At 45.1% G+C, this 21,512-nt stretch overlaps 1 protein-coding gene across 4 annotated transcripts in view; it reads left to right on the top strand.

Annotated features, from left to right (window-relative positions):
* ARHGAP26 (Rho GTPase activating protein 26) overlaps positions 1-21,512 on the top strand; it is a 724,944-nt gene that overhangs the window by 491,747 nt on the left and 211,685 nt on the right. The gene's annotated exons all lie outside the window — the stretch shown is intronic.

Below are 21,512 nucleotides of genomic sequence, written 5' to 3'. Positions count from 1 at the left end.
TATGTTTTCACTATAAACTTCCCTTTGTTGTAATTTTCACTTTATTTACTGAGATCAGCCTACTTCAGAGCTTCCAAAAATGTGGGACATTTCCTAAACATGGTACTCAGTAAGGGAGTACTGTAAGCAGTTTAGGATGTACATGAAGAGCTGCCTTGTGGTAAAATATGCTAACGCTAGTAGTGGCTATTAGTAACAGGTATTGGGGGGTGAGCATGTATGTCCAATCTGCATAAAGAATATAAGTAACCTCATGCTGTTCGCTTGCACGGAAAACAGATTTAAATGTTATCATTTTGAGTACTAGATATGATATACTCAGACACTGCAAAAGTTGTGATTATGCATGCAACACGCACGTGTGACCAAAAATTACTGATACTGACTGGATCTGTGGGGAAATTTTTAGTTTCCAGAGATTCGAAAACGTAGGTCTTGTGCCAGGTTGTCCTAAATAATCCCGAATTACTGGCTTGTGTAGAGATAAAAACCTTATCGTTATTGATACCTTTCTTTTTTATGACATATCTGTAACGTTTACTCATCAACCCCTTTTACTTCATTTTTCTTTGACATTAAAGAGAAATCCACACACTCAAACACTTAAGCCTATATTCCCCTTCCAGCCAATCTCAAAAACATCTTGTCATGATTGTTTAGTATGGATGGGCTGAACACCCCCATCCCCCCCCCGGTTCGGTTCACCCAAGAACATGCGAACAGGCAAAATATTTGTGCGAACATGCAAACCCTATTAAAGTCTATGGGACACAAACATGAAAAATCAGAAGTACTCATTTTAAAGGCTTATATGGAAGTTATTGCCATAAAAACTATATGGGGACCCAGGTACTGCCCTAAGGAAATGTACTGATGCAAAAAAACGTTTTTAAAACAACCATTTTTCAGGAGCAGTGATTTTAATAATAAAGTGAAACAAAAGTGAACTATTGCTTTAAATATCATATCCTAGGGGGGTCCCGTAGTGTTCTTGTAAAGTGGCACATCTTTGTGATGTGTATAACAGTGCGGCAGGAAAATTAAATTTCTAATGGAAAACTTGTCATTTAAACTTGCTTTCGGCTGTAATGTATTGCGGGCTCCTGGCAATATAGATGAAAAAATCAAGGAAAAAAAATCATCAGGGGTTCCCCCCAGTCCATACCTGGCCCTCGAGTCTGGTATGGATTTTAAGGGGAATTCCATGCCAAAATTGTAAAAAAAAAAAAAAAAAAAACTGCTCCGGTTCCCTCCCAAAATCGATACCAGGCCCTTTGGGTCTGGCATAGGTTTTAAGGGGAACTCAATGCCAAAAATTCCCCAAAAAATTGGCATGCCCAAAAAACACCTTGTCCCCATGTTGATGGACAAGGGCCTCATCCCCACAACCCTGGCCTATATATATAAAATATATATAAATTACATAGTATACATTTGTACTCGTACCTTTACATACCCTGGCAGAATTGATGATTTCTTGGCCATTTTTTTGAGAATATGAATGATAACGCAAAAAACATTTCTTTCACTCATGGTTAGTGTTTGGCTGAAGCCATTTATTATCAATCAACTGTGTTTACTCTTTTAAATCATAATGGCAACAGAAACTACCCAAATGACCCTGATCAAAAGTTTACATAACCTGGTGATTTTGGCCTGATAACATGCACATAAGTTGACACAAAGGGGTTTGAAATGGCTATTAAAGGTAACCATCCTTCACCTGTGATCTGTTTGCTTGTAATTAGTGTGTATGTATAAATAATAAAAGACACTTGAAGAAAAATGGGCTGCGTGGTTGAGTCACCAGAAGAAAGCCATTACTACGCGAATGCCACAAAGTATCCCGCTTACAATATGCCAAACAGCACAGACAAGCCTCAAACCTTTTGGCACAGTCATTTGGAGTGGTGAGACCAAAATTTAGCTTTTTGGCCACAACCATAAATGCTATATATGGAGAGGAGTCAACAAGGCATATGATGAAAGGTACAGAGGTGGATCACTGATGTTTTGGGGATGTGGGAGCTACAAAAGCACAGGAAATTTGGTCAAAAATGTTGCCAAGATGAATGCAAAATGTTATCAAAAAATACTGGAGGAACATTTGCTTTCATCAGCTAGGAAGCTGCGCATGGAGCGTAATTGGACATTCCAACGTGACAATGATTGAAAACACAAGCCCAAGTCCACCTGTCATTCGCTACAGCAGAATAAAGTGAAGGTTCTGGAGTGGCCACCTCAGTCTCCTGACCTCAATATCCTTGAGACACTCTGGGGAGATCTCAAACATGCAAGACAGCCCGAGAATTTACAGGAACTGGAGGCTTTTTGCCAAGAGGAATGGGCAGCGTTACCATCTGAGAAGATAAAGAGCCTCATCAAAAACAAAAAAATACCACTTTAAGCTGTCATTGATGTTAAAGGGGACAATACACTTCCGTCCGCACTTTGCTGTTAGGACTTAGCTATAGGGACATTTACATCTGGTTTTACTGTGTACTACTTCACGCACACACTTGCCTCGTTTCCTCCACTTCTAAGTACCTAAAAGGAATTACCCTCACCCCATAGCAGTGATGAAAACCAGGCACAGGAGAACCACAGTAAAAGTTCAGCCAAACAATTGCTGGGCTGAGGGCCTGCATAGCACTCAAATTTTTCAGAGTAATTGTGCTTCCCTTGCAACTGTGCAGGACCCTATTTCAACATAAATCTATGCATTCTGTTCTAACTCTGTCTCAGGCACGCAACAGAAGGCCTACCTGACCAAGGCAGATTCATCTACAACATGTCAGACTTTCTTGGACAACTAAAAGCTTTCATACAGCCATTACTGTGCGCAGCACAAAAGTGCCAAGCAACTTTCCCACCTCCTGTAGAGGATGCTAACATTGAAGGGATTGAAGAGTATGCATAGGCAGCGTTAGAGGAGATCACAGAAGATTTCTCACCCCCAGCCTTTCTATACACCTGAAGTAATGGCTTCACACAACATGCCAATGTTAGTATGCTCACTTCTGCTATGCGAAAAAGCCTTGGTATTGTTGCACTTGATCTCATCATGCCCTCTTGTGTACGAGGAGAACCAGATGATCAAAAAAGACATTCCTTATTCATTATCAAGTAGAATGGGCAATTAATTATGATTAGGTTAACCCTGAAAAGATTTAAGTATCCCGTGGAAAGAGTTAACAAAAAAGTGGTACATTCTGGTAGTAGAGCCTGCTGTCTTCATTTTAAACAAACATCCTACCGGGTCTGTAGAAGATGTTCTTTCATTTAAAGATTCTGCCGTCACCAACAGACACTGCCTTCAGCCTTTAACCTTTTGTGTTGATGCCCTAGAACAAGTCATGGTAGAGAATGATAGGTGTTCAGGAGCCACACATTAAGTTAAAGCCTGTTGTGTGATAGTGGGTGGGGTGAAACGCGTTTGGTCAGGCCTGGCAGAGGTCCAGGCTGAGACTGCCATTCACTATCACACAGCAGGCTTTGACTTGATGTGCGGCTCCCGGGACACCTATGCTTCGCAACTATTGCCTGGAGCATAGACAAGCTCTTTTCTCAGGCAGTGGTGGGTACAGGACTTCATTCCCATACAGCCTGAGCACCTCTTACACATATCTTGGTTCGCTAGAACAAGTCATGACACAGATCTCCAGAATGATTCTTATTTCTATCCATATGTGCAGAATCTTTCGACTAAGTCTGGACAGCTTGTCAGGTCACCTTGAGGCGAGGTGACAGGTGCACACCGTAGGGATCCGGAGTGCACCGCAAGGTTGTGGACCCTACGGCTGACTGCTGCAGACGGGGGACAGATCCCACTGGGGATAGAGCGTGAGATTCCCTGGGGCGTGGAGTCTAAGAGCCAGCAGGTGTTCACCAGAGCCTCCAGTGGTGAGGATGGACTTGGCTGCAACTGGCTCCAGGTCGCGACCCCCAGGGTCCCCCAGCTCACACCCACAGTAGGCAACAGGAGGATAGGGATGGTGAGGGACAAAGCCAAGGTCGGGGCCACAAGCAGACAAGGATAGTCGGGTACACGCCAAAAGGTCAGGGTCACAGGCAAGCAGGGATAGTCAAGACAAGCCAAAGTCCGTAACGGAAACCAGTAGCAGAGCACACGGCAGGAAACAGGAAGCTGATACACAATGGTTACACAATGGTTGATCAGTCCTGAGGCCTGCAGTGCACAGGTTAATATAGGGCTCCCTGATAGGGCTTGGGGTGGAGCCATGCTTAGAGGAGAGGTTATAAAAACCCCCATGTGGAAGTGGCTGGCTTCTTAGTCTGAAGACATGGGGGAAGGTAAGCAAACACAGGAAGATCACTGCATAACCATGACAGTACCCTCCCTCTTACGAGGCCTCCCCCTCCCCCACCTGGGTCCAGGCTTAAAGGGAAACTCCAGATGGAACCTCCTAAACAGACAGGGAGCAAAAACCTCAGATGCAGTGATCCAAGACCTCTCCTCAGGACCCAACCCTTTCCAAAGTACGAGGTATTGAAGAATGCTTTTACGGAGCCGGGAATCCAAAACTTGACTAACCTCGTATTTTAGATTATCCTCAGAAACCAAAGCAGAGGTAGGGAGAGGACGAGAGGACTTGAGGACTAAAGGCTTTTTAGGAATGGGTAAGGGCATGAGAAGATCAGGAGTCTGAGCAGGGACCCCCACACCCTTAAAGTTGAGTTGGGCATCCATAACAGGACCACCAGACTGGGCAAAGGTCAGTGGATCCCTGAGGTCAGGTTGGTTAGAGGGTGACATGACGCAAGAGTCAAGCTCGATAGCTGAAACACAAACAGAACCCTGAGAAAAAGATCGAAAACCCCTCCTGGCCGAATGAGGTATTCTAGCCAAAGGATGGATTGAGCCTCTTAAATGGGTTTGAACGGACATAGTAGTAGTAGGGTGAGGCTGGGTCACAGAAGGTCCTGAACAAGAAGCAGGAAGCTCATTGGGCATGGGCTGGACTGACATAAGTGGTGTGGAGGCCGACTGAATAGTATTGTCAGATGTAGCGACCATCTCAGTTGCATCACAAGGCATAGCGACTCTGGAACTTGCAGACAAGTTAGCCTGGCTGTGCGTCCAAGGGAGATTAGGGACAGGCAGAGGTAATTGGTTATGCGAACTGGAGCGAATGATCAACTCAGGTTCATAGGTGGGCTCCTCATCCAGAGTACCACATGACCCAGAGAGTGCACCAGTCCGACTATTGCAGGACGCGTCCCAGAGATCGCCATATACAGCAGGAAAAGCAGAAGATACTGGGATGGTGGTAACGGGAAGTCTCTCCTTTGGGGTACCCTTGAGTAGGCAGGAAGAGGAACAGGAGGAACCCCAAGCCAGGATCTGTCCAGCAGACCAGTCAACGTGTGGAGAATGGAGCCGAAACCAAGGAAGACCTAATATGATAGGAGATGAAGCCTTAGGTAAGACAAGGAAGGATATCCACTCCTGGTGGAGTGTCCCTACTGACATCTTAACAGGAATAGTCTGGAAGCGGATAGGACCCCCTGGGAGAACCGTGCCATTAATCGCTAAGACCACCAATGGTGTTGTAAGGGGCAAAAGGGTAAGTCTCATGGAGGATGCAGTTTCCCAATCCATGAAATTGGCAGCGGCTCCGGAATCCAGATGTGCTGAGACCGAACGAGAGGAAGCACCGACATGAAGCAACACAGAAAGGAGAAGACGAGAAGGTGAAGGTGATATTTCAGGGTCTAATACTCCACCTTCCAGATGTATTAGCCCTGAGCGTTTTTCCGGACGAAGAGAACAAGTGTCACGGAAATGACCTTTGGCCCCACAATAGAGGCATAGGCCCAGAGTTCTGCGCCTAGCACGTTCTTCGGGAGATAACTTAGTCCAGCCCAACTGCATAGGTTCCTCGGTAGGCAGGGGGTGCTCCTCGGATCGAGGAGAAGAGACTGGGGACTCGGGCTGCCTAAAGAACGGGAGTGCTGGCATCTTTTTTTTTTTCCAGGGCCCTCTCCTGAAAGCGAATATCGATCTGGTTACACAAGGTGATGACTAGGGATGAGCTTCGTGTTCGAGTCGAACATACGTTCGACTCGAACATTGGCTGTTCGTCCGTTCGGCGAAGTCCGAACATTTTGGTCCGTTCGCGCCAAATTCGCGTGGCGCTCACGGCCCACAATGCACTGCGATGGCGCAGTGCATTGCTGGCTCATGATTGGCCAAGCATGCACTGTGACCCCGCATGCTTGGCCAATCGCAGCGCCAGCAGCGAGGAGAGCCATAATTGGCCACAGGCAGGATGCCTGTGGCCAATCATAGCTCAGGCTGTGTAGTGCATGCCCCACACTATATAAGGCCGCCAGCGCGGCGGCCTTGTGTAGTGTGTTGGCGTCTGAAGCAGTGGGTGTTCTGTGTACCTTCAACACAGTACACACCGATCGTTTTCGGACGATTTTCGATCTTGCTGTTGTGTAGTGGTTGTTGTCTGCGTGCCCTGACCGCAGTATACACCGCTATATTCACCTCACCTATATAGCTAGTGATCTATCTTTTATAATAGAGCTTGCAGTCAGTAGTGTTAGGAGATAGTGCGTGCTGTCTGCGTGCTCTGTACCCAGTACATACCGCTATATCCACCTACATAGCTGTTCTCTATTTGAGCCCACTTGCCATCTGCAGGAGTTATTGGAAGTTGTGTGTGCCTCCAGCACAGCACAGTATACATCTGTATATACCCCTTTATCTCTGGTGTTCTATAATAAAGGCATCTGCAGGAGTTAGTGGGTGTTGTGTGCCACTAGCACAATATACACTACCCAACTGCTTTTTACCCAACTCCCTTCAGGCCATTACCATGTCTGGAAGGCCAGCAAGGAGAGGCAGACAGGCGCGAGCCGATAAAAGAGGGCAAGCAGGCTCTGTGTCTAGAGACAACAGTGCTGGTCGTGGACGCGGTGCATTGTCATCAGCACGTGGCCATGGGACACGCTTGTCCTTCTTTTCGGCAGCTGGACATGTTGAACCGCAACATGCCAACGACTTGGTAGAGTGGATGACCAAGCCCTCTTCATCCTCCTCATCCTCTCTCACCCAGTCTCAGGGTGCTAGCAAAGCAGCTGCCAACGCATCGTCTTCCCTCCTCTTAATGTCATCATCAGTGACTCCTTCCCTAGACCCACCACGTCCTCCTGAGGAGTCTCCTGAACTCTTTGAGCACAGTGTTGGATACATGCTCCAGGAGGATGCCCAGTGTTTTGTGGGCTCTGATGATGACACTCAGCTAGAGGAAGGCAGTAGCGTGAGCGCAGAGAGAGGGGATGCTCAAGAAGGACAGCAATCTGGCAGTCATGTTCCACAAGCTGCAGCATACTGCCAGGTTTGCTACAGCGATGAAGAGGGAGGGGATGATGAGGGCACTGACTCCACGTGGGTGCCTGGAAGGAGAGAGGAGGAGGAGGAGGCACATGTCCAACGAGGCAGGATGCCCTCCGGGGGCCAGCTTAGGGGCAGCACACCGACTGAATCACACCGCAGAGCTCCGCCTGTGCAGAGCGCTGCCTCTGCGCGTTATTCTAAAAGTTCTTTGGTGTGGGCCTTTTTTGAGATGAGTGCATCAGATCGCACCGCTGCTATTTGCAACATATGTCTCAAGCGTATCTCGCGTGGCCAAAACATCAGCCGCTTGGGCACCACATGCTTGACCAGACATATGTTGACCTGCCATGCAGCTCGTTGGCAAGCGTACCTCAAAGACCCACACCAAAGAACAAAGCGGACCTCTCCTTGCTCCTCATCAGCTGGCATCTCCAACCCCACTAGACCTTCAGTCCTCTCTGAAACCTGCTCTGAGAGGAATGAAGGTGTAGAATTAGGTGTGTCACAGCCAAGTGCTTCCGGGAACTCTGCTAGCGGTACACCCACGTCCGATTATAGCAGGCAAATGTCCCTGCCCCAGCTGCTGGACCGGCGGAAGAAGTTCACTCCCAGCCATCCACATGCCCAGCGGTTGAATGCTAGCTTGGCTAAATTGCTAGCACTTCAACTGCTGCCTTTTCAGTTGGTAGACTCGGCCCCCTTCCGTGAGTTTGTACAATGTGCGGTTCCTCAGTGGCAGGTCCCCAAACGCCACTTTTTCTCACGGAAGGCGATTCCGGCTCTCTACCGGCATGTGGAAGGCAATGTCCTTGCCTCGCTGGACAGGGCGGTCAGCGGTAAGGTGCATATTACCGCTGACTCATGGTCCAGCAGGCATGGACAGGGACGTTACCTGTCTTTCACGGCCCATTGGGTCACTCTTCTGGCAGCTGGGAAGGATGCAGGACAAGGTGCAGTAGTGTTGGAGGTTGTTCCGCCACCACGCCTCCAAAATGCTACTATTGGTTGTGACACACCTCTCTCCTCCACCCCCTCCTCTTCTTCTTCCTCCATGGCCTCTTCCAGTGCTCTGTCCTCAGAACCAGCGATGCTCCGTAGGCGTTCCAGGGGCTACGCAAGTACGCAGGCAAAACGATGCCATGCCGTGCTTGCGCTGGTTTGTTTGGGGGACAGGAGCCACACTGGGGCGGATGTATTGTCAGCTCTGCAGGGGCAGGCCGAGAGGTGGTTGACGCCACGCCAGCTTAAGCCAGGAATGGTGGTTTGCGACAATGGCACCAACCTCCTCTCCGCCCTCCGACAGGGACAACTGACCCATGTGCCCTGTGTAGCTCACGTCCTTAACCTGGTGGTGCAGCGGTTCTTGGGCAGGTACCCCGGCTTACAGGATGTCCTGAAGCAGGCCAGGAAAGTCTGTGTGCATTTCCGCTGATCATTTAATGCCTATGCTCGGCTGGCTGAGCTCCAAAAGGAGTTGAACCTGCCCAAGAACCGCCTTATATGTGACATGCCCACCAGATGGAACTCAACATTGGCCATGCTGCAGCGGCTGCACATGCAGCAGAGGGCCATCAATGAGTACCTGTGCGACTACGGCACCAGGACAGGGTCAGGGGAGCTCGGTTTTTTCTCACCACGCCAGTGGGGCATGATCAGGGATGCATGCACTGTCCTGTCACCGTTTGAGGAGGCCACAAGGATGGTGAGCAGTGACAGTGCATGCATCAGTGACACTGTACCTCTTGTGCACCTCTTGGAGCATACGCTGCGTAGAATAATGGACAGGGCACTTGAGGCAGAACAGAGGCAGGAAGAGGAGGACTTCCTTGCTTCTCAAGGCCCCCTTTATCCAGACAGTGTTCCTGCTGTGCCACCCATCACACAGGAAGAGGAGGAGGAAGAGGAGGAGGAGGATGATTGTGTCAGCATGGAGGTGGAGGCTGGCACTCAGCATCAGCAGCAGCAGTCTTGTAGGGATGATTTACAGTCCCAAGAAACACGTGGACTTGTACGTGGCTGGGAGGAGGTAGCTGCGGATCATGTTGTCCTTAGTGACCCAGAGGACTCCGGACCGAATGCCTCAGCTAACCTACGCTGCATGGCCTCCCTGATCCTGCAAAGCCTGCGGAAGGATCCTTGTATTCTTCGGATCAAGGAGAGGGACCATTACTGGCTGGCCACTCTCCTTGATCCACGGTACAAGGGTAAGGTTGCCGACCTTATCTTGCCATCGCAGAGGGAGCAGAGGATGAGACATCTCCGGGAGGCCTTGCAGAAAGGTCTGTGCAACGCGTTCCCAGAGACTGGGAGGTTACAAACTCCTGGTCCTGGACAACGTGTTGCTGAGGCATCGGTCAGAAGGAGCAGTGGAGAAGGTGGCCGTCTGACTGATGCTTTCAGACAATTTTTTAGTCCGCAGCCCCAAGGTATGATCGGTTCCAGCACCCATCGCCAGCGTCTGATTTACATGGTGCAGGAATACCTAGGGGCAAGGTCAGACTTGGACATCTTTCCCACCGAAAATCCTCTGGCTTACTGGGTCTTGAGGATGGATCACTGGCCAGAGCTTGCACAGTATGCAATTGAGCTACTGGCCTGTCCTGCATCCAGCGTTCTTTCGGAACGCACCTTCAGTGCTGCTGGTGGCTTTGTTACCGATCACAGGGTGCGCCTGTCCACCAAATCAGTTGATCGACTGACCTTCATCAAGATGAATCAGTCTTGGATCACCCACAGCTACCAAGCACCTGAAGCTGATGTAACAGAATAATTTTTTTGGAAATATCACATCCCTTGAAGACTGCCTATGCTGATGCTGAGTGACTGTCCTGTTATGTTGATTGTCTATCCTCTTCCTCCTCCGCTGATATGTTGGAAGAACATTTCTGGTTCTGGTTGATGCCATCAGCCCAATTTTTCTGTTTAAGTACAATTTTTGATGCAATGCTTTGCAGCAGGGCTAATTCCTGCAATAAAACTAGAGTATATGGAAGAGGTTGCAGTGTGGTGGCACCAGCAGCAGTGCCTAAGGCCAAATTTGTCTGCCCCTGTTTAACAGGGACATGTAATTACATTTCTTGATATAATATTTCACAGGAGGGCCCCTTCCTGTGCCCACCCAGAGTAACGGTGAGGACTTAGTGTTGTGGCACCAGCACCACAACCACCAAAGGTCAATTTTTCTACCACTGTTCAACAATGGCATGTAATTACAATTCTTGATATAATCGTTCACAGCAGGGCGCTCCAGCGCCCACCAAGAGTCACTTTGAGGGCTTACAATGTTGTGGCAAAACCAACACCTTGTTCCGCCATTTCTGCAGAGCATATAGGGCAGGCCCCTACTTTCAAACATCCAATTTACAAACATCTCCTACTTGCAAACGGAAGGAGACAACAGCAAGTGAGATGAAAAAAGATGGACGACAAAACAAATTATACAGGGGTGATAACCCTTCCCTATGTTTTCCAAAAAGCTTAAAAATAGTTTTTTTGACTGGAGCTACACTTTAAAAATGTACCAGTTGAAAATTACAAACAGATTCAACTTAACACAACAAACCTACACAGTCCCTGTCTTGTTTGCACCGCCTGTATACTGCTGTTCTGAGTATATAGGGCCTGGGGGCCACACGCATTTCCTTTTTTTAATATGGGTACAGGGTTCCCCTTAATATGCGTACAAGACCCAAATAGGCTGGTAATGGGCAGGGAGGGCTACCCATGCCATTTTTCTCAATGATTTTCAACCATATTGCAGGAACCAGATATAAAATTAAAACCGCAAGCAGTTTTAAATGGTGTTATTTCTGTTTAATGTCATTTTGTGCAGGGACTGTTCTAAACACGGGAAACACGTGGCACTTCACAGGCATACTACAGACACCCCCCAGGCACCATATTTAAAGGAATATTTCACTTTTTTTTTTAACTTTAATCGTCATTAAAATCAGTGCTCCCGCCAAAACGGCCATTTTTAAAAACATTTTAGGCATTGACCCATGTCCCCTGGGGCAGGAGCCAGGTCCCCAAACCCTTTTTAGGACAGTATCTTGCATATTAGCTGTTAAAATTAGCACTTTTCAATTCGAACGTTCGAGTCCCATAGACTTCAATGGGGTTCTAAAGTTTGTTCGAATTTGGGGTCCGTTCGAAAGTTCTGGTGCGAACCGAACCGGGGGGTGTTCGGCTCAGCCCTAGTGATGACACTGTCCAGATCAGCAGGAAGGGATCTTCCTGCTAATTCATCCTTCACTCTATCAGAGAGGCCATGTAAAAAGGTTGCAACTAGGGCCTCATTATTCCAGCTCAATTCAGCTGAGAGGATACGGAACTGAAGAGCATACTGTCCCACAGAAGCGGACTCTTGGTGGAGACGTAAAAGAGCGCTAGCTGCTGAGGAGACACGACCCGGTTCCTCGAAGATATTTCGAAAAAGTTTCAAGAAATCAGACAGGCTAGAAACCACTGGATCATTCAGTTCCCACAGAGGGGCGGCCCAGGCTAACGCCTCGCCTGACAGGAGGGATATGATATATGCGACTTTTGCCCGATCGGACAGGAAATTTTGGGGCTGAAGTTCAAAATGAATTGTGCACTGGCTAAGGAACCCCCTGCAAACCTTGGAGTCCCCAGAGAAACGGACCGGAGCTGGTAGTTGTAATGAATGTGTGGCTGCGACTGATGCGATAGGTGCAGTGGCAGATATCGGTTGAGGTTGTTGAACCGGGGGTCCTAATGAGGCCTGAACCTGTTCAAAACGGGACGCCAAATCCTGAAGGAATTGCATCACCTGGGTCTGATGCGATTCTTGGGTCTCAAGTTGCCGAACTAAGCTCTGCAATGGATCATCTGCAGGAAGCGGCACGTCAGCCGGGTCCATGGCTGATCAAACTGTCAGGTCACCTTGAGGCGAGGTGACAAGGTTGTGGACCCTACGGCTGACTGCTGCAGACGGGGGACAGATCCCACTGGGGATAGAGCGTGAGATTCCCTGGGGCGCGGAGTCTAAGAGCCAGCAGGTGTTCACCAGAGCCTCCAATGGTGAGGATGGACTTGGCTGCAACTGGCTCCAGGTCGCGACCCCCAGGGTCCCCCAGCTCACACCCACAGTAGGCAACAGGAGGATAGGGATGGTGAGGGACAAAGCCAAGGTCAGGGCCACAAGCAGACAAGGATAGTCGGGTACATGCCAAAAGGTCAGGGTCACAGGCAAGCAGGGATAGTCAAGACACACCAAAGTCAGTAACGGAAACCAGTAGCAGAGCACACGGCAGGAAACAGGAAGCTGATACACAATGGTTACACAATGGTTGATCAGCCCTGAGGCCTGCAGTGCACAGGTTAATATAGGGCTCCCTGATAGGGCTTGGGGTGGAGCCATGCTTAGAGGAGAGGTTATAAAAAACCCCAGGTGGAAGTGGCTGGCTTCTTAGTCTGAAGACATGGGGGAAGGTAAGCAAACGCAGGAAGATCACTGCATAACCATGACACAGCTGAAGCTGCTTGCAAGCTTTGTCTCACATGTATGCCCTATGAAGGAGAATGTTTGGTTGGGTTTTTTACAAATTCATCAGACATGTCACAGGAGGAAAGGTTCTTCTTCCAAAACAAAAGGTTCCTAACCTCCTCCCACCTGACCACTGCATATAAATGGCCAGGTGGGCGTTTTGTCCTTCTGACTGAACATTCCTGATCCTGATGTGCTTATGTCCCCCAGACAATCCTGCATTTAGAATCAGCAGGAGGGCTCTGTGATTGGCCCTTCTGATCACATTGACAGCCATCATGTAATGTAAATAGAAAACTGTTTCCAGGCGATCAGTTTTCCTCACACAGAACTTGTCAGGAGAAGGAGATCTGTGCTGCAGCCGGGGATCAGTGTGTATGAGCTGTTTTTTTTTTTTTTTTTTACAGATTTTTACACACTGATCACCCAGCTAGTGTCCCCACACAGTGAAATACACCTGTCACACATCTGTCCCAAATTTTTTCTAATAAAATGATCTGTCCCAGTGATCATCTGGCACATATTTGTCCCAGTGAACATCTGGTGCACATCTGACCCAGTGATCATCTGGTGCACATCTGTCCCAGTGATCATCTGGCGCACATCTGTCTGTGATCATCTGCCACATCTATCCATGATCATCTGCTCACATCTGTCTGTGATCATCTGCGCACATCTGGCTCACATCTCTCCATGATCTACCACTTCTGTCTTTGGTCATCTGCGCACATCTGTCTCAGTGCACATCTGCACACATCTGTCCTTGATCATCTGCCACACATGCCCCAGTGCACATCAATCCCAGTGATCAACATCTGTCACAGTAATCTGTCAACATAAAAAAATAAAAATATGGTTGCACTCTAATGTGCAAGTGAACCTTAACCTTATAAACGTAATAATAAATTGGCGCTAAACCAAAAACAGCCCCAACTATGAGATAATTAACTCTGTGGGTAAATGATTCCAATCAAAAATTATTTCGCAAAAGGTCAGTCTTTGACAAAAAGTGAATCAGCATGTGAAAAGTTCAAAACAATTCATGTGACTTTTTGCTTGACGAACACCGTGAATCCACCACCATAAGGAATGTGCGCTTACCAGCTGCACAGACAAGAAATGCCTGTGGTTAACACCCAGCCAGGGCCTTTTCCTCAATGATGTTCTGATACCAATACACCGCATCAAGGGGGCGTCTGATCCAGAACGTAGCTGGACGAATCCTCGACTTTAGGCTTGTACACAGCTCGGTAAATGATGGCACAAACGTAGCTCAGAAAAAAAATACAGAGTGGCCATAGGTAAAACCTACAAGGTTTTATATTAACCACTTCAGCACCGGACCATTTTGCTGGTCAAAGACCAGAACACTTTTTGCGATTCGGCACTGCGTCGCTTTAACTGACAATTGCGCGGTCATGTGATGTAGCTCCCAAACAAAATTGACGTCCTTTTTTTCCCACAAATAGAGCTTTCTTTTGGTGGTATTTGATCACCCCTGCGGTTTTTATTTTTTGCGCTATAAACAAAAATAGAGTGACAATTTTGAAAAAAATGCATTATTTTTTACTTTTTGTTATAATAAATATCCCCCAAAATATATAAAAAAAATGTTTCCCTCAGTTTAGGCCGATACATATTCTTCTACATATTTTTGGTTAAAAAAAAGCAATAAGCGATTATTGATTGGTTTGCGTTTACAAAATAGGGGATAATTTTATGTCATTAAATAAAATGGTTAGCTGACAGACCTATTTACACCTGTTTTTGCTTTGCTTTGCTTCAACCAGTAACCATTAATTGGTGTTTTTGGATTGGTTGTGTTATCTATTGGGTTTTATATGTACACATTTTTGAGTGGCATTTCTTCCCTGTCCACTAGATGGCATGGTGGGATCGCTATTCATTGTCTACCCTACTATGGCTGGTTGGGTTGTGGATATTTTATTATTTATTTTTCATTTCTTATGTTGGGCCATGTTCCAGATAAGTTTTTTTTTTTATTATCTCTGTCCTCAGCTAAGTAATATTTGTCTAGATAAATGTTGCCATAGTATTTTTTGGCTACTTCCGGTTTCTGATGGTAAGATCGGGTCTTGCCGTTTGGGTTCACAGGGAGTCGTGGTCTTGTGTTTCTATTTTAGTGATGAGTCAGTGCGTCGCCCGTTCCCTTGACAATGTCTTCTTGAGACGAAACGTACGTCGGGTGGTTGACGCGCTGACTTCATCTCTGAGTACTCCTGAGTATGAACAGGAGTTCGCTAGCCGGCCGGCTATTGTTTTTATCTGTGATGCTTTTTACCTACTTGATGTAAGTGAAATGTTTTACTTTTATTAAATTTGGCCATACTGTTTTACACTATGGAGAGCCTTGTCTTCGTTTTTTTGGGTCCTAATGTTTGATCACTTCGTATGTCCATTGTGCGGAGTCATTCCGCTTGCTTTTGGTTCATCACTGCAAGGTTGAGCTGTGACCGTATTGCTGACTGGATATCATTATCTACTAGCTTGTATAAGCTTGCCTCCAGTAAGCGTGTATTTTATGCGGTGGTGGATCGCACTATAGGGTGCTGTCTGAGTTTTATTCACCCTCACTGAATATTCCTCTCATCAGTATTCACTGACTTATTCTCATTTTTGGGATTATATATCTTGGACTATTCACTGTTTTTCCATATATATATATATATATATATATATATATATATATATATATATATATATATATATAATCACTTTTTTATTATCCATTTCATTATTTTTAATGATATTTGTGTTTTTCTTGGATTCATTGAGGGTTCTTCACGGATTTCACATTACGCATTTCGATAACGCATTAAGTGCAGCCTGTTTTTCTTTATTATACTTGCTTTACTTCAGTTTTGCTTCAAAAATGATACCCCATGTAGCTTCAATGGTGCTTCAAAGCCTCCATAGAAGTCGATATCAAAGCTCTGAAGCCAAACCCGTTGAATCATCGAAGCCCCATGAAGCCTCATCGAAGCCCCACTGATGCCTCATCGATGCATCAAGTAAAAGCAAGGTGTACACAGGACTGTAAGCTAACCATTTTATTTAGTGACAGGAGCTTTGACTGGCATTCAGATAACTTTAATAAAGCGTGTCCGAAGCCATGTTTTGAAGCAAGTGTAAATTAGCCCTAAAAGTCTCACACATGGTATTGCTATTCTCATAAGGAGTAGCAGAATTTATTTTGGGGCATACTTTGTGCTAGGTGCATGCTATGTGTTAGAAATAGCTTATAAATTGACAACTTTGTGTAAAAAAATAAATAAAATAAAAATGCATTTTTCAAAAATTTGTGGAAACAAAAAGACGTTTAAAGGACTCACTATGCCTCATAGAATATATGTTTGAGTGTTTGCTTTCCAAAATGTTGTCATTTTGTGGATAATTCCACTGTCCTGCTGCTCCAGGGACTTCATAAATGTAATAGGTAGGAAACTAAATGTGTAAATTATGCTCCTAGAACACCTGATGGTGCTCCCTGCATGTTGGGCCTCTGTATGTGGCCAGGCTGCGGAAAGTCTCACACATGCGGTATTGCCATACTCAAGAGGAGTAGCAGAATGTTTTTTGGGGTGTCATTTTTGCTATATACATGCTTTGAGTTAGAAATATCTTATAAACTGCCAACTTTGTGTAAAAAAAAAAAAAAAAATGTGCTTTCATTTTATTTCCACGTTTTCCACAGACTTGTGGAAAAAAAAATGAGCCGTTCAAAAGACTCATGCTTCATAGAATAGACGTTGGCGTGTTTGCTTTCCAAAATGGGGTCATTGCAACTTAAAAAAACTTGCTATGCCTCTTACTAAATACATTAGACTGTCATCTTTACAAAAATGCATCATTTGGAGGGGGTGTGTGTGTATTTGTACTGTGCTGACATTTTAGGGCCTCAAGAAATGTAAGTAAAAAACCTAAACCACCCCAAAACAAAACTATCTGTACCATATTAAACACAAAATATAATATTTTGCAGCTTACCAATCCTTAAATGTGGTGGTTGCATTCGTTTTCTTTTTTAGTCATTTTCTTTCTCTCAGTTCTCACCTGGTGATCTTGGCAATAACACACCTGTATTAGTGTGCCCCCACTCTGAATGAAGGTGCACATGGGTACCTTTGGACAGCATGATTTTTATCCCGGGGTAAGGGGAGTATTAGCTGTACTAGAAGATTTTCGATACACTAAACAAATTGAAGCCAAACCCAAGCTTACACTGCAGTTACACAAGCAGTTACTGCAACAGTTTTTTCCTTTTTGAAGTGGTACATGTTTGTCTCAACACTCTTACATGCTACATCTATAAGACAGCTTGTTCTGTTGAAAAACAACAGACTTGCTAGATGGATCACCAGAAAAGGAATGCAGCCATCACATATAATATAGGTGAGCTGCAATATAATACATGTTTTCTTTTGGGTTTAATACTGATCTAATTCTTTAATTCATTTATTACTCCTTATTCTCTATTTTTGTGAAGATAACAAAGGAACCATGTATGAAGAAGTTTTTCAGCTTAATATTTTAATTTAAATGTTAACCTGCCCGTAGGCCGTCATATGACGTCCTGAACTGGGGATATCTGAATGATGCCTGCAGCTGCAGTCATCATCCAGATATCATCTTTTTCAGCCGGCGATTCTATGCACCGTAAGAACAATCATAGCGGCAGTTCAGCGTCCCCTCCCGCCTAGGGTTGCCACATCATCCTTTTAATCCAGGACACATTAATTACACAGGTTCTGAGGCTGATTTGATGCAGGTAAGGCATCAAATGAGTTTACCACCTTAGTCAGCCACAGAACCTGTGTAATGTGTGTCCTGGATTAAAGGGATGATATAACAACCCTACGCCACCCACCAGTGCTTCTCCCGGTTCTCCCCTGTGATCGGCGAGCAGGAGAATGAATCTGTCACCACCAAAAGTTGAGCATAGAGATTTCCGGTGACCAGATAGTCCGTAGTCATCTCTATGACCCTCGGAGGCCCGGGCGCGACACTATGATGTCACATCCGGGCCGGCGGAAGTAAACAATGCCGGGAACATGGCTGCAAAGGCCAAGAGTTTTTTTTTATTTCTCTTCCTTTCTAGCCTGAAGGAAAGATGTGGGGTCTTATAGACCCCACATCTCTCCATAAAGAGGACCTGTCACGCACTATTTCTATTACAAGGGATGTTTACATTCCTTGTAACACGAAAAACAAGTGATAATTTATTTACTTATTTTTTTTAATAGGGAAAGTGTAAAAAAATAAAAGTAAAATAAAGAATTAAAAAAAATTAAAACGCCTTCGTCCCCGTGTGCTCATGCACAGAAGCGAACGCATATGTAAGTCACACCCACATAAGTAAACGGCGTTCAAATCACACATGTGAGGTATCACCACATGCGTTAGAGTAAGAGCAACAATTCTAGCCTAGGACCTCTTCTGTAACTCTAAACATGTAACCTGTAGGTTTTACGTGTAGGAGCGAAGTGCCAGAATTAGCCTGCATGCAAAGTGGTTAAGATTCATATTTGTATTCTGTAGCAGCTTTATAGTTTTACAGAGTTGGTATGAAAAAAAGCAGGCCTTTTTTGAATATGTGGCATGATTGCTACACATGTTTTCTTTGCAGGGAGGAGGTGGAAAGATTTATTAAAATGTTTTGTTGCATGCCTACTTTGGTAATTTCTTGGGTTCTCTGAGAAAGCTGGAATCAATCAGAACTGCTCTTAAAACTCAATAGTTGAGCATTCAGCAGCCTGGATTTTATAAAGCTTTCATTTCATGGCTTCAGAATGGTTTCTGTACATCTTGCAGTGGCTGGCTCATATTTTAGCAGAACCTATACACCTTTTTTTTTTAACTGGCAGATTCCACGCAGTTCAACCTAAATTGACACTGTCCTCAGTTCAAAATACACACTTCTTGTGAGCGGCTATGCATCCCTTATACTTTGAGCAAACAGCTGCCTGCACTCACACTCCCATATAAATATGTATATGCCTTGCAATAGTCTATATATTAGTGCAGCGCTGACCTTATTTACAAAACCAAAATAAAAGTACAATGGCTCTGATCAACTTCTTATTGGTGTCATGTGTTTTTTGTTCCCTCTGTGCAGTTTCCACCAGTTAAGTTGTGCTGTCACCTGGATTTGTTAACCCTAAAATTAGGTATGGCCAAATCTCACTTTAAACCATGTGCATCCGCCTATTTGTGTGGTGGGTCAAACTTGATTTACATCTGTTTCAAGTAATTCTTCCACGTTCTCTGCAATTGCTCAGTTATGCATGAAAAAAAATTAAAACTACATTGGGGGTTATTTACTAAAAGAAAATCCACTTTGCACTGCAAGTGCACTTGGAACATGCAAAGAAAATAAAAAACAGTATTTTCGCTTGCACATGATTGGATGATAAAAATCAGCAGAGCTTCCCCTCCATTCTACCCTCAGATCTACCCCTTTGATTTAGAGCGGCTGCACTTCCAAGTGCACTTGCAGTGCAAAGTGGATTTGCCTTTCGTAAATAACCCCCATTGTGCCTTATATTTAGCTAACCTTTATACTCATTTATATGCACTACTCACATAAAAATTGTGCAATATGCCTTTAACCACTTAACAACCGACCCATAGCTGAATGATGGCTACAGGGCGGTTGTTTAACTCTGAGAGGCCGTCATATGACGTCCTCCCAGAATTCTGCTCTCGCGCGCCCCCTGGGGCGCACACTCGAGAGCATCCATGACCTCCAGGTCCACAGGACCCGGCGCATCACGGAACACGGTAAACGGCCGCTCGTCGCGGCCGTTTACCACGTGATCGCTCCGTCAAATGACGGAGTGATCACTTGTAAACAAACCGGCGTCATGTTATGACGCCGGTTCCTCCCTCCCCCTCTCTGTACCGATCGGTACAGCGGAGGGGGAAGAGATCGGTGTCAGCAACGCTGTGGGCTGCATCTGCAGTGCCCACATCACTGCTCACCGAAATTTAACCCCTCAATTCCCTGCCAATACTCTGCAATACCCTGCCAATACTCTGCAATACCCACCAATACTCTGCAGTACAATTCCAGCCAATACTCTGCAATACCCTGCCATAAATTGCCATACCCGGAGATACCCAGCCATACTCGGTGATACCCTGCAATACCCAGCCATAGACATCCCCCTCCCGCCACCCTCCGGTGCTTCTACCGACTCGCCAATACGATCAAAGCCAGAATCTTTTTTTGTTTTTTTTATTTCAGGCTTCCCAGCTTAGAGGTGAGATGTGGGGTCTTATACCCCATATCTCACTGTAAAGAGGACCTGTCATGCCATATTCCTTTTACAAAGGGATGTTTACATTCCTTGTAATAGAAATAATAGTGATCAAAAAATGTATTTTTGGGGGAAAAAAATGTCAAACTAAAATAAAGTAAAATGAACAATAACATTTTTTTTTTTTTAAAGCGAACATGTTAGGTATCTATTTACTCGGCGTAACTTCATCTTTTACATTATGCAAACATTGGGCTAACTTTACTGTTTTTTTTTTTTTAAGCACAAAACTGTTTTTTTTTTCCAAAAAAAAGCATTCGAAAAATTGCTGCGCAAATAGCGTGCTAGATAAAAAGTTGCAACAACGACCATTGTATTCTCCAGGGTGTTTGCTAAAAAATATATATATAATGTTTTGGGGTTCTATGTAATTTTCTAGCAAATAAATGATGATTTTTACATGTAGGAGAGAAATGTCAGAATTGGCCTGGGTGCTCCAGAACGCCTGATGGCGCTCCCTGCATGTTGGGCCTCTGTATGTGGCCACGCTGTGTAAAAGTCTCACACATGTGGTATCGCCGTACTCAGGAGTAATAGCAGAATGTGTTTTGGAGTGTAATTTGTGGTATGCATATGCTGTGTGTGAGAAATAAACTGATAATATGACAATTTTGTGGGGAAAAAAAATATTGATTTTGCAAAGCATTGTGGGAAAAAATGACAACTTCAAAAAACTCATCAACATGCCTCTTACTAAATACCTTAGAATGTCTTCTTTCCAAAAAGAGGTCATTTGGGGGGTATTTGTACTTTTCTGGCATGTTAGGGTCTCAATAATTGAAATAGTCTGTCAGTATTTCAGGTGTGATCAATTTTCAGATATTGGTACCATAGCTTGTGGACTCTCTAACTTTCACAAAGACCAAATAATATCCACCAATTTGTACTTATTTTTACCAAAGATATGTAGTAGTATAAATTTTGGCCAAAATTTATGAAAAAAAATTCCTAATCTGCTAAATTTTATAACAGAAACGAAGAAAGATTTATTTTTTTACAGAATTTTCGATCTTTTTTCTTTTATAGCACAAAAAATAAAAAACCGAGCGGTGATTAAATACCACCAAAAGAAAGCTCTATTTGTGTGAAAAAAAGGACAAAAATGTCATATGGGTACAGTGTTGCATGACTGAGTAATTGTCATTCAAAATGTGAGAGCACAGAAAGCTGAAAATTGGTCTGGTTATTAAGGGTGTTTAAGTGCCCAGTGGTCAAGTGGTTAATATTTAATGTGTGCCACCTTCACCAGATGTGCTCTCACCTGGTCCCTATATACCGTAGATCAATTGTAAGA

This window comes from Lithobates pipiens, unplaced genomic scaffold (assembly GCF_037356315.1).
Source record: "Lithobates pipiens isolate NorthernLeopardFrog02 unplaced genomic scaffold, aLitPip1_a1.2 Scaffold_8, whole genome shotgun sequence".
NCBI classification, from domain to species: Eukaryota; Metazoa; Chordata; class Amphibia; order Anura; family Ranidae; genus Lithobates; species Lithobates pipiens.
The sequence above is the reverse complement of the archived record's forward strand: the minus strand, read 5'-3'. Positions and strand labels throughout refer to the sequence as shown.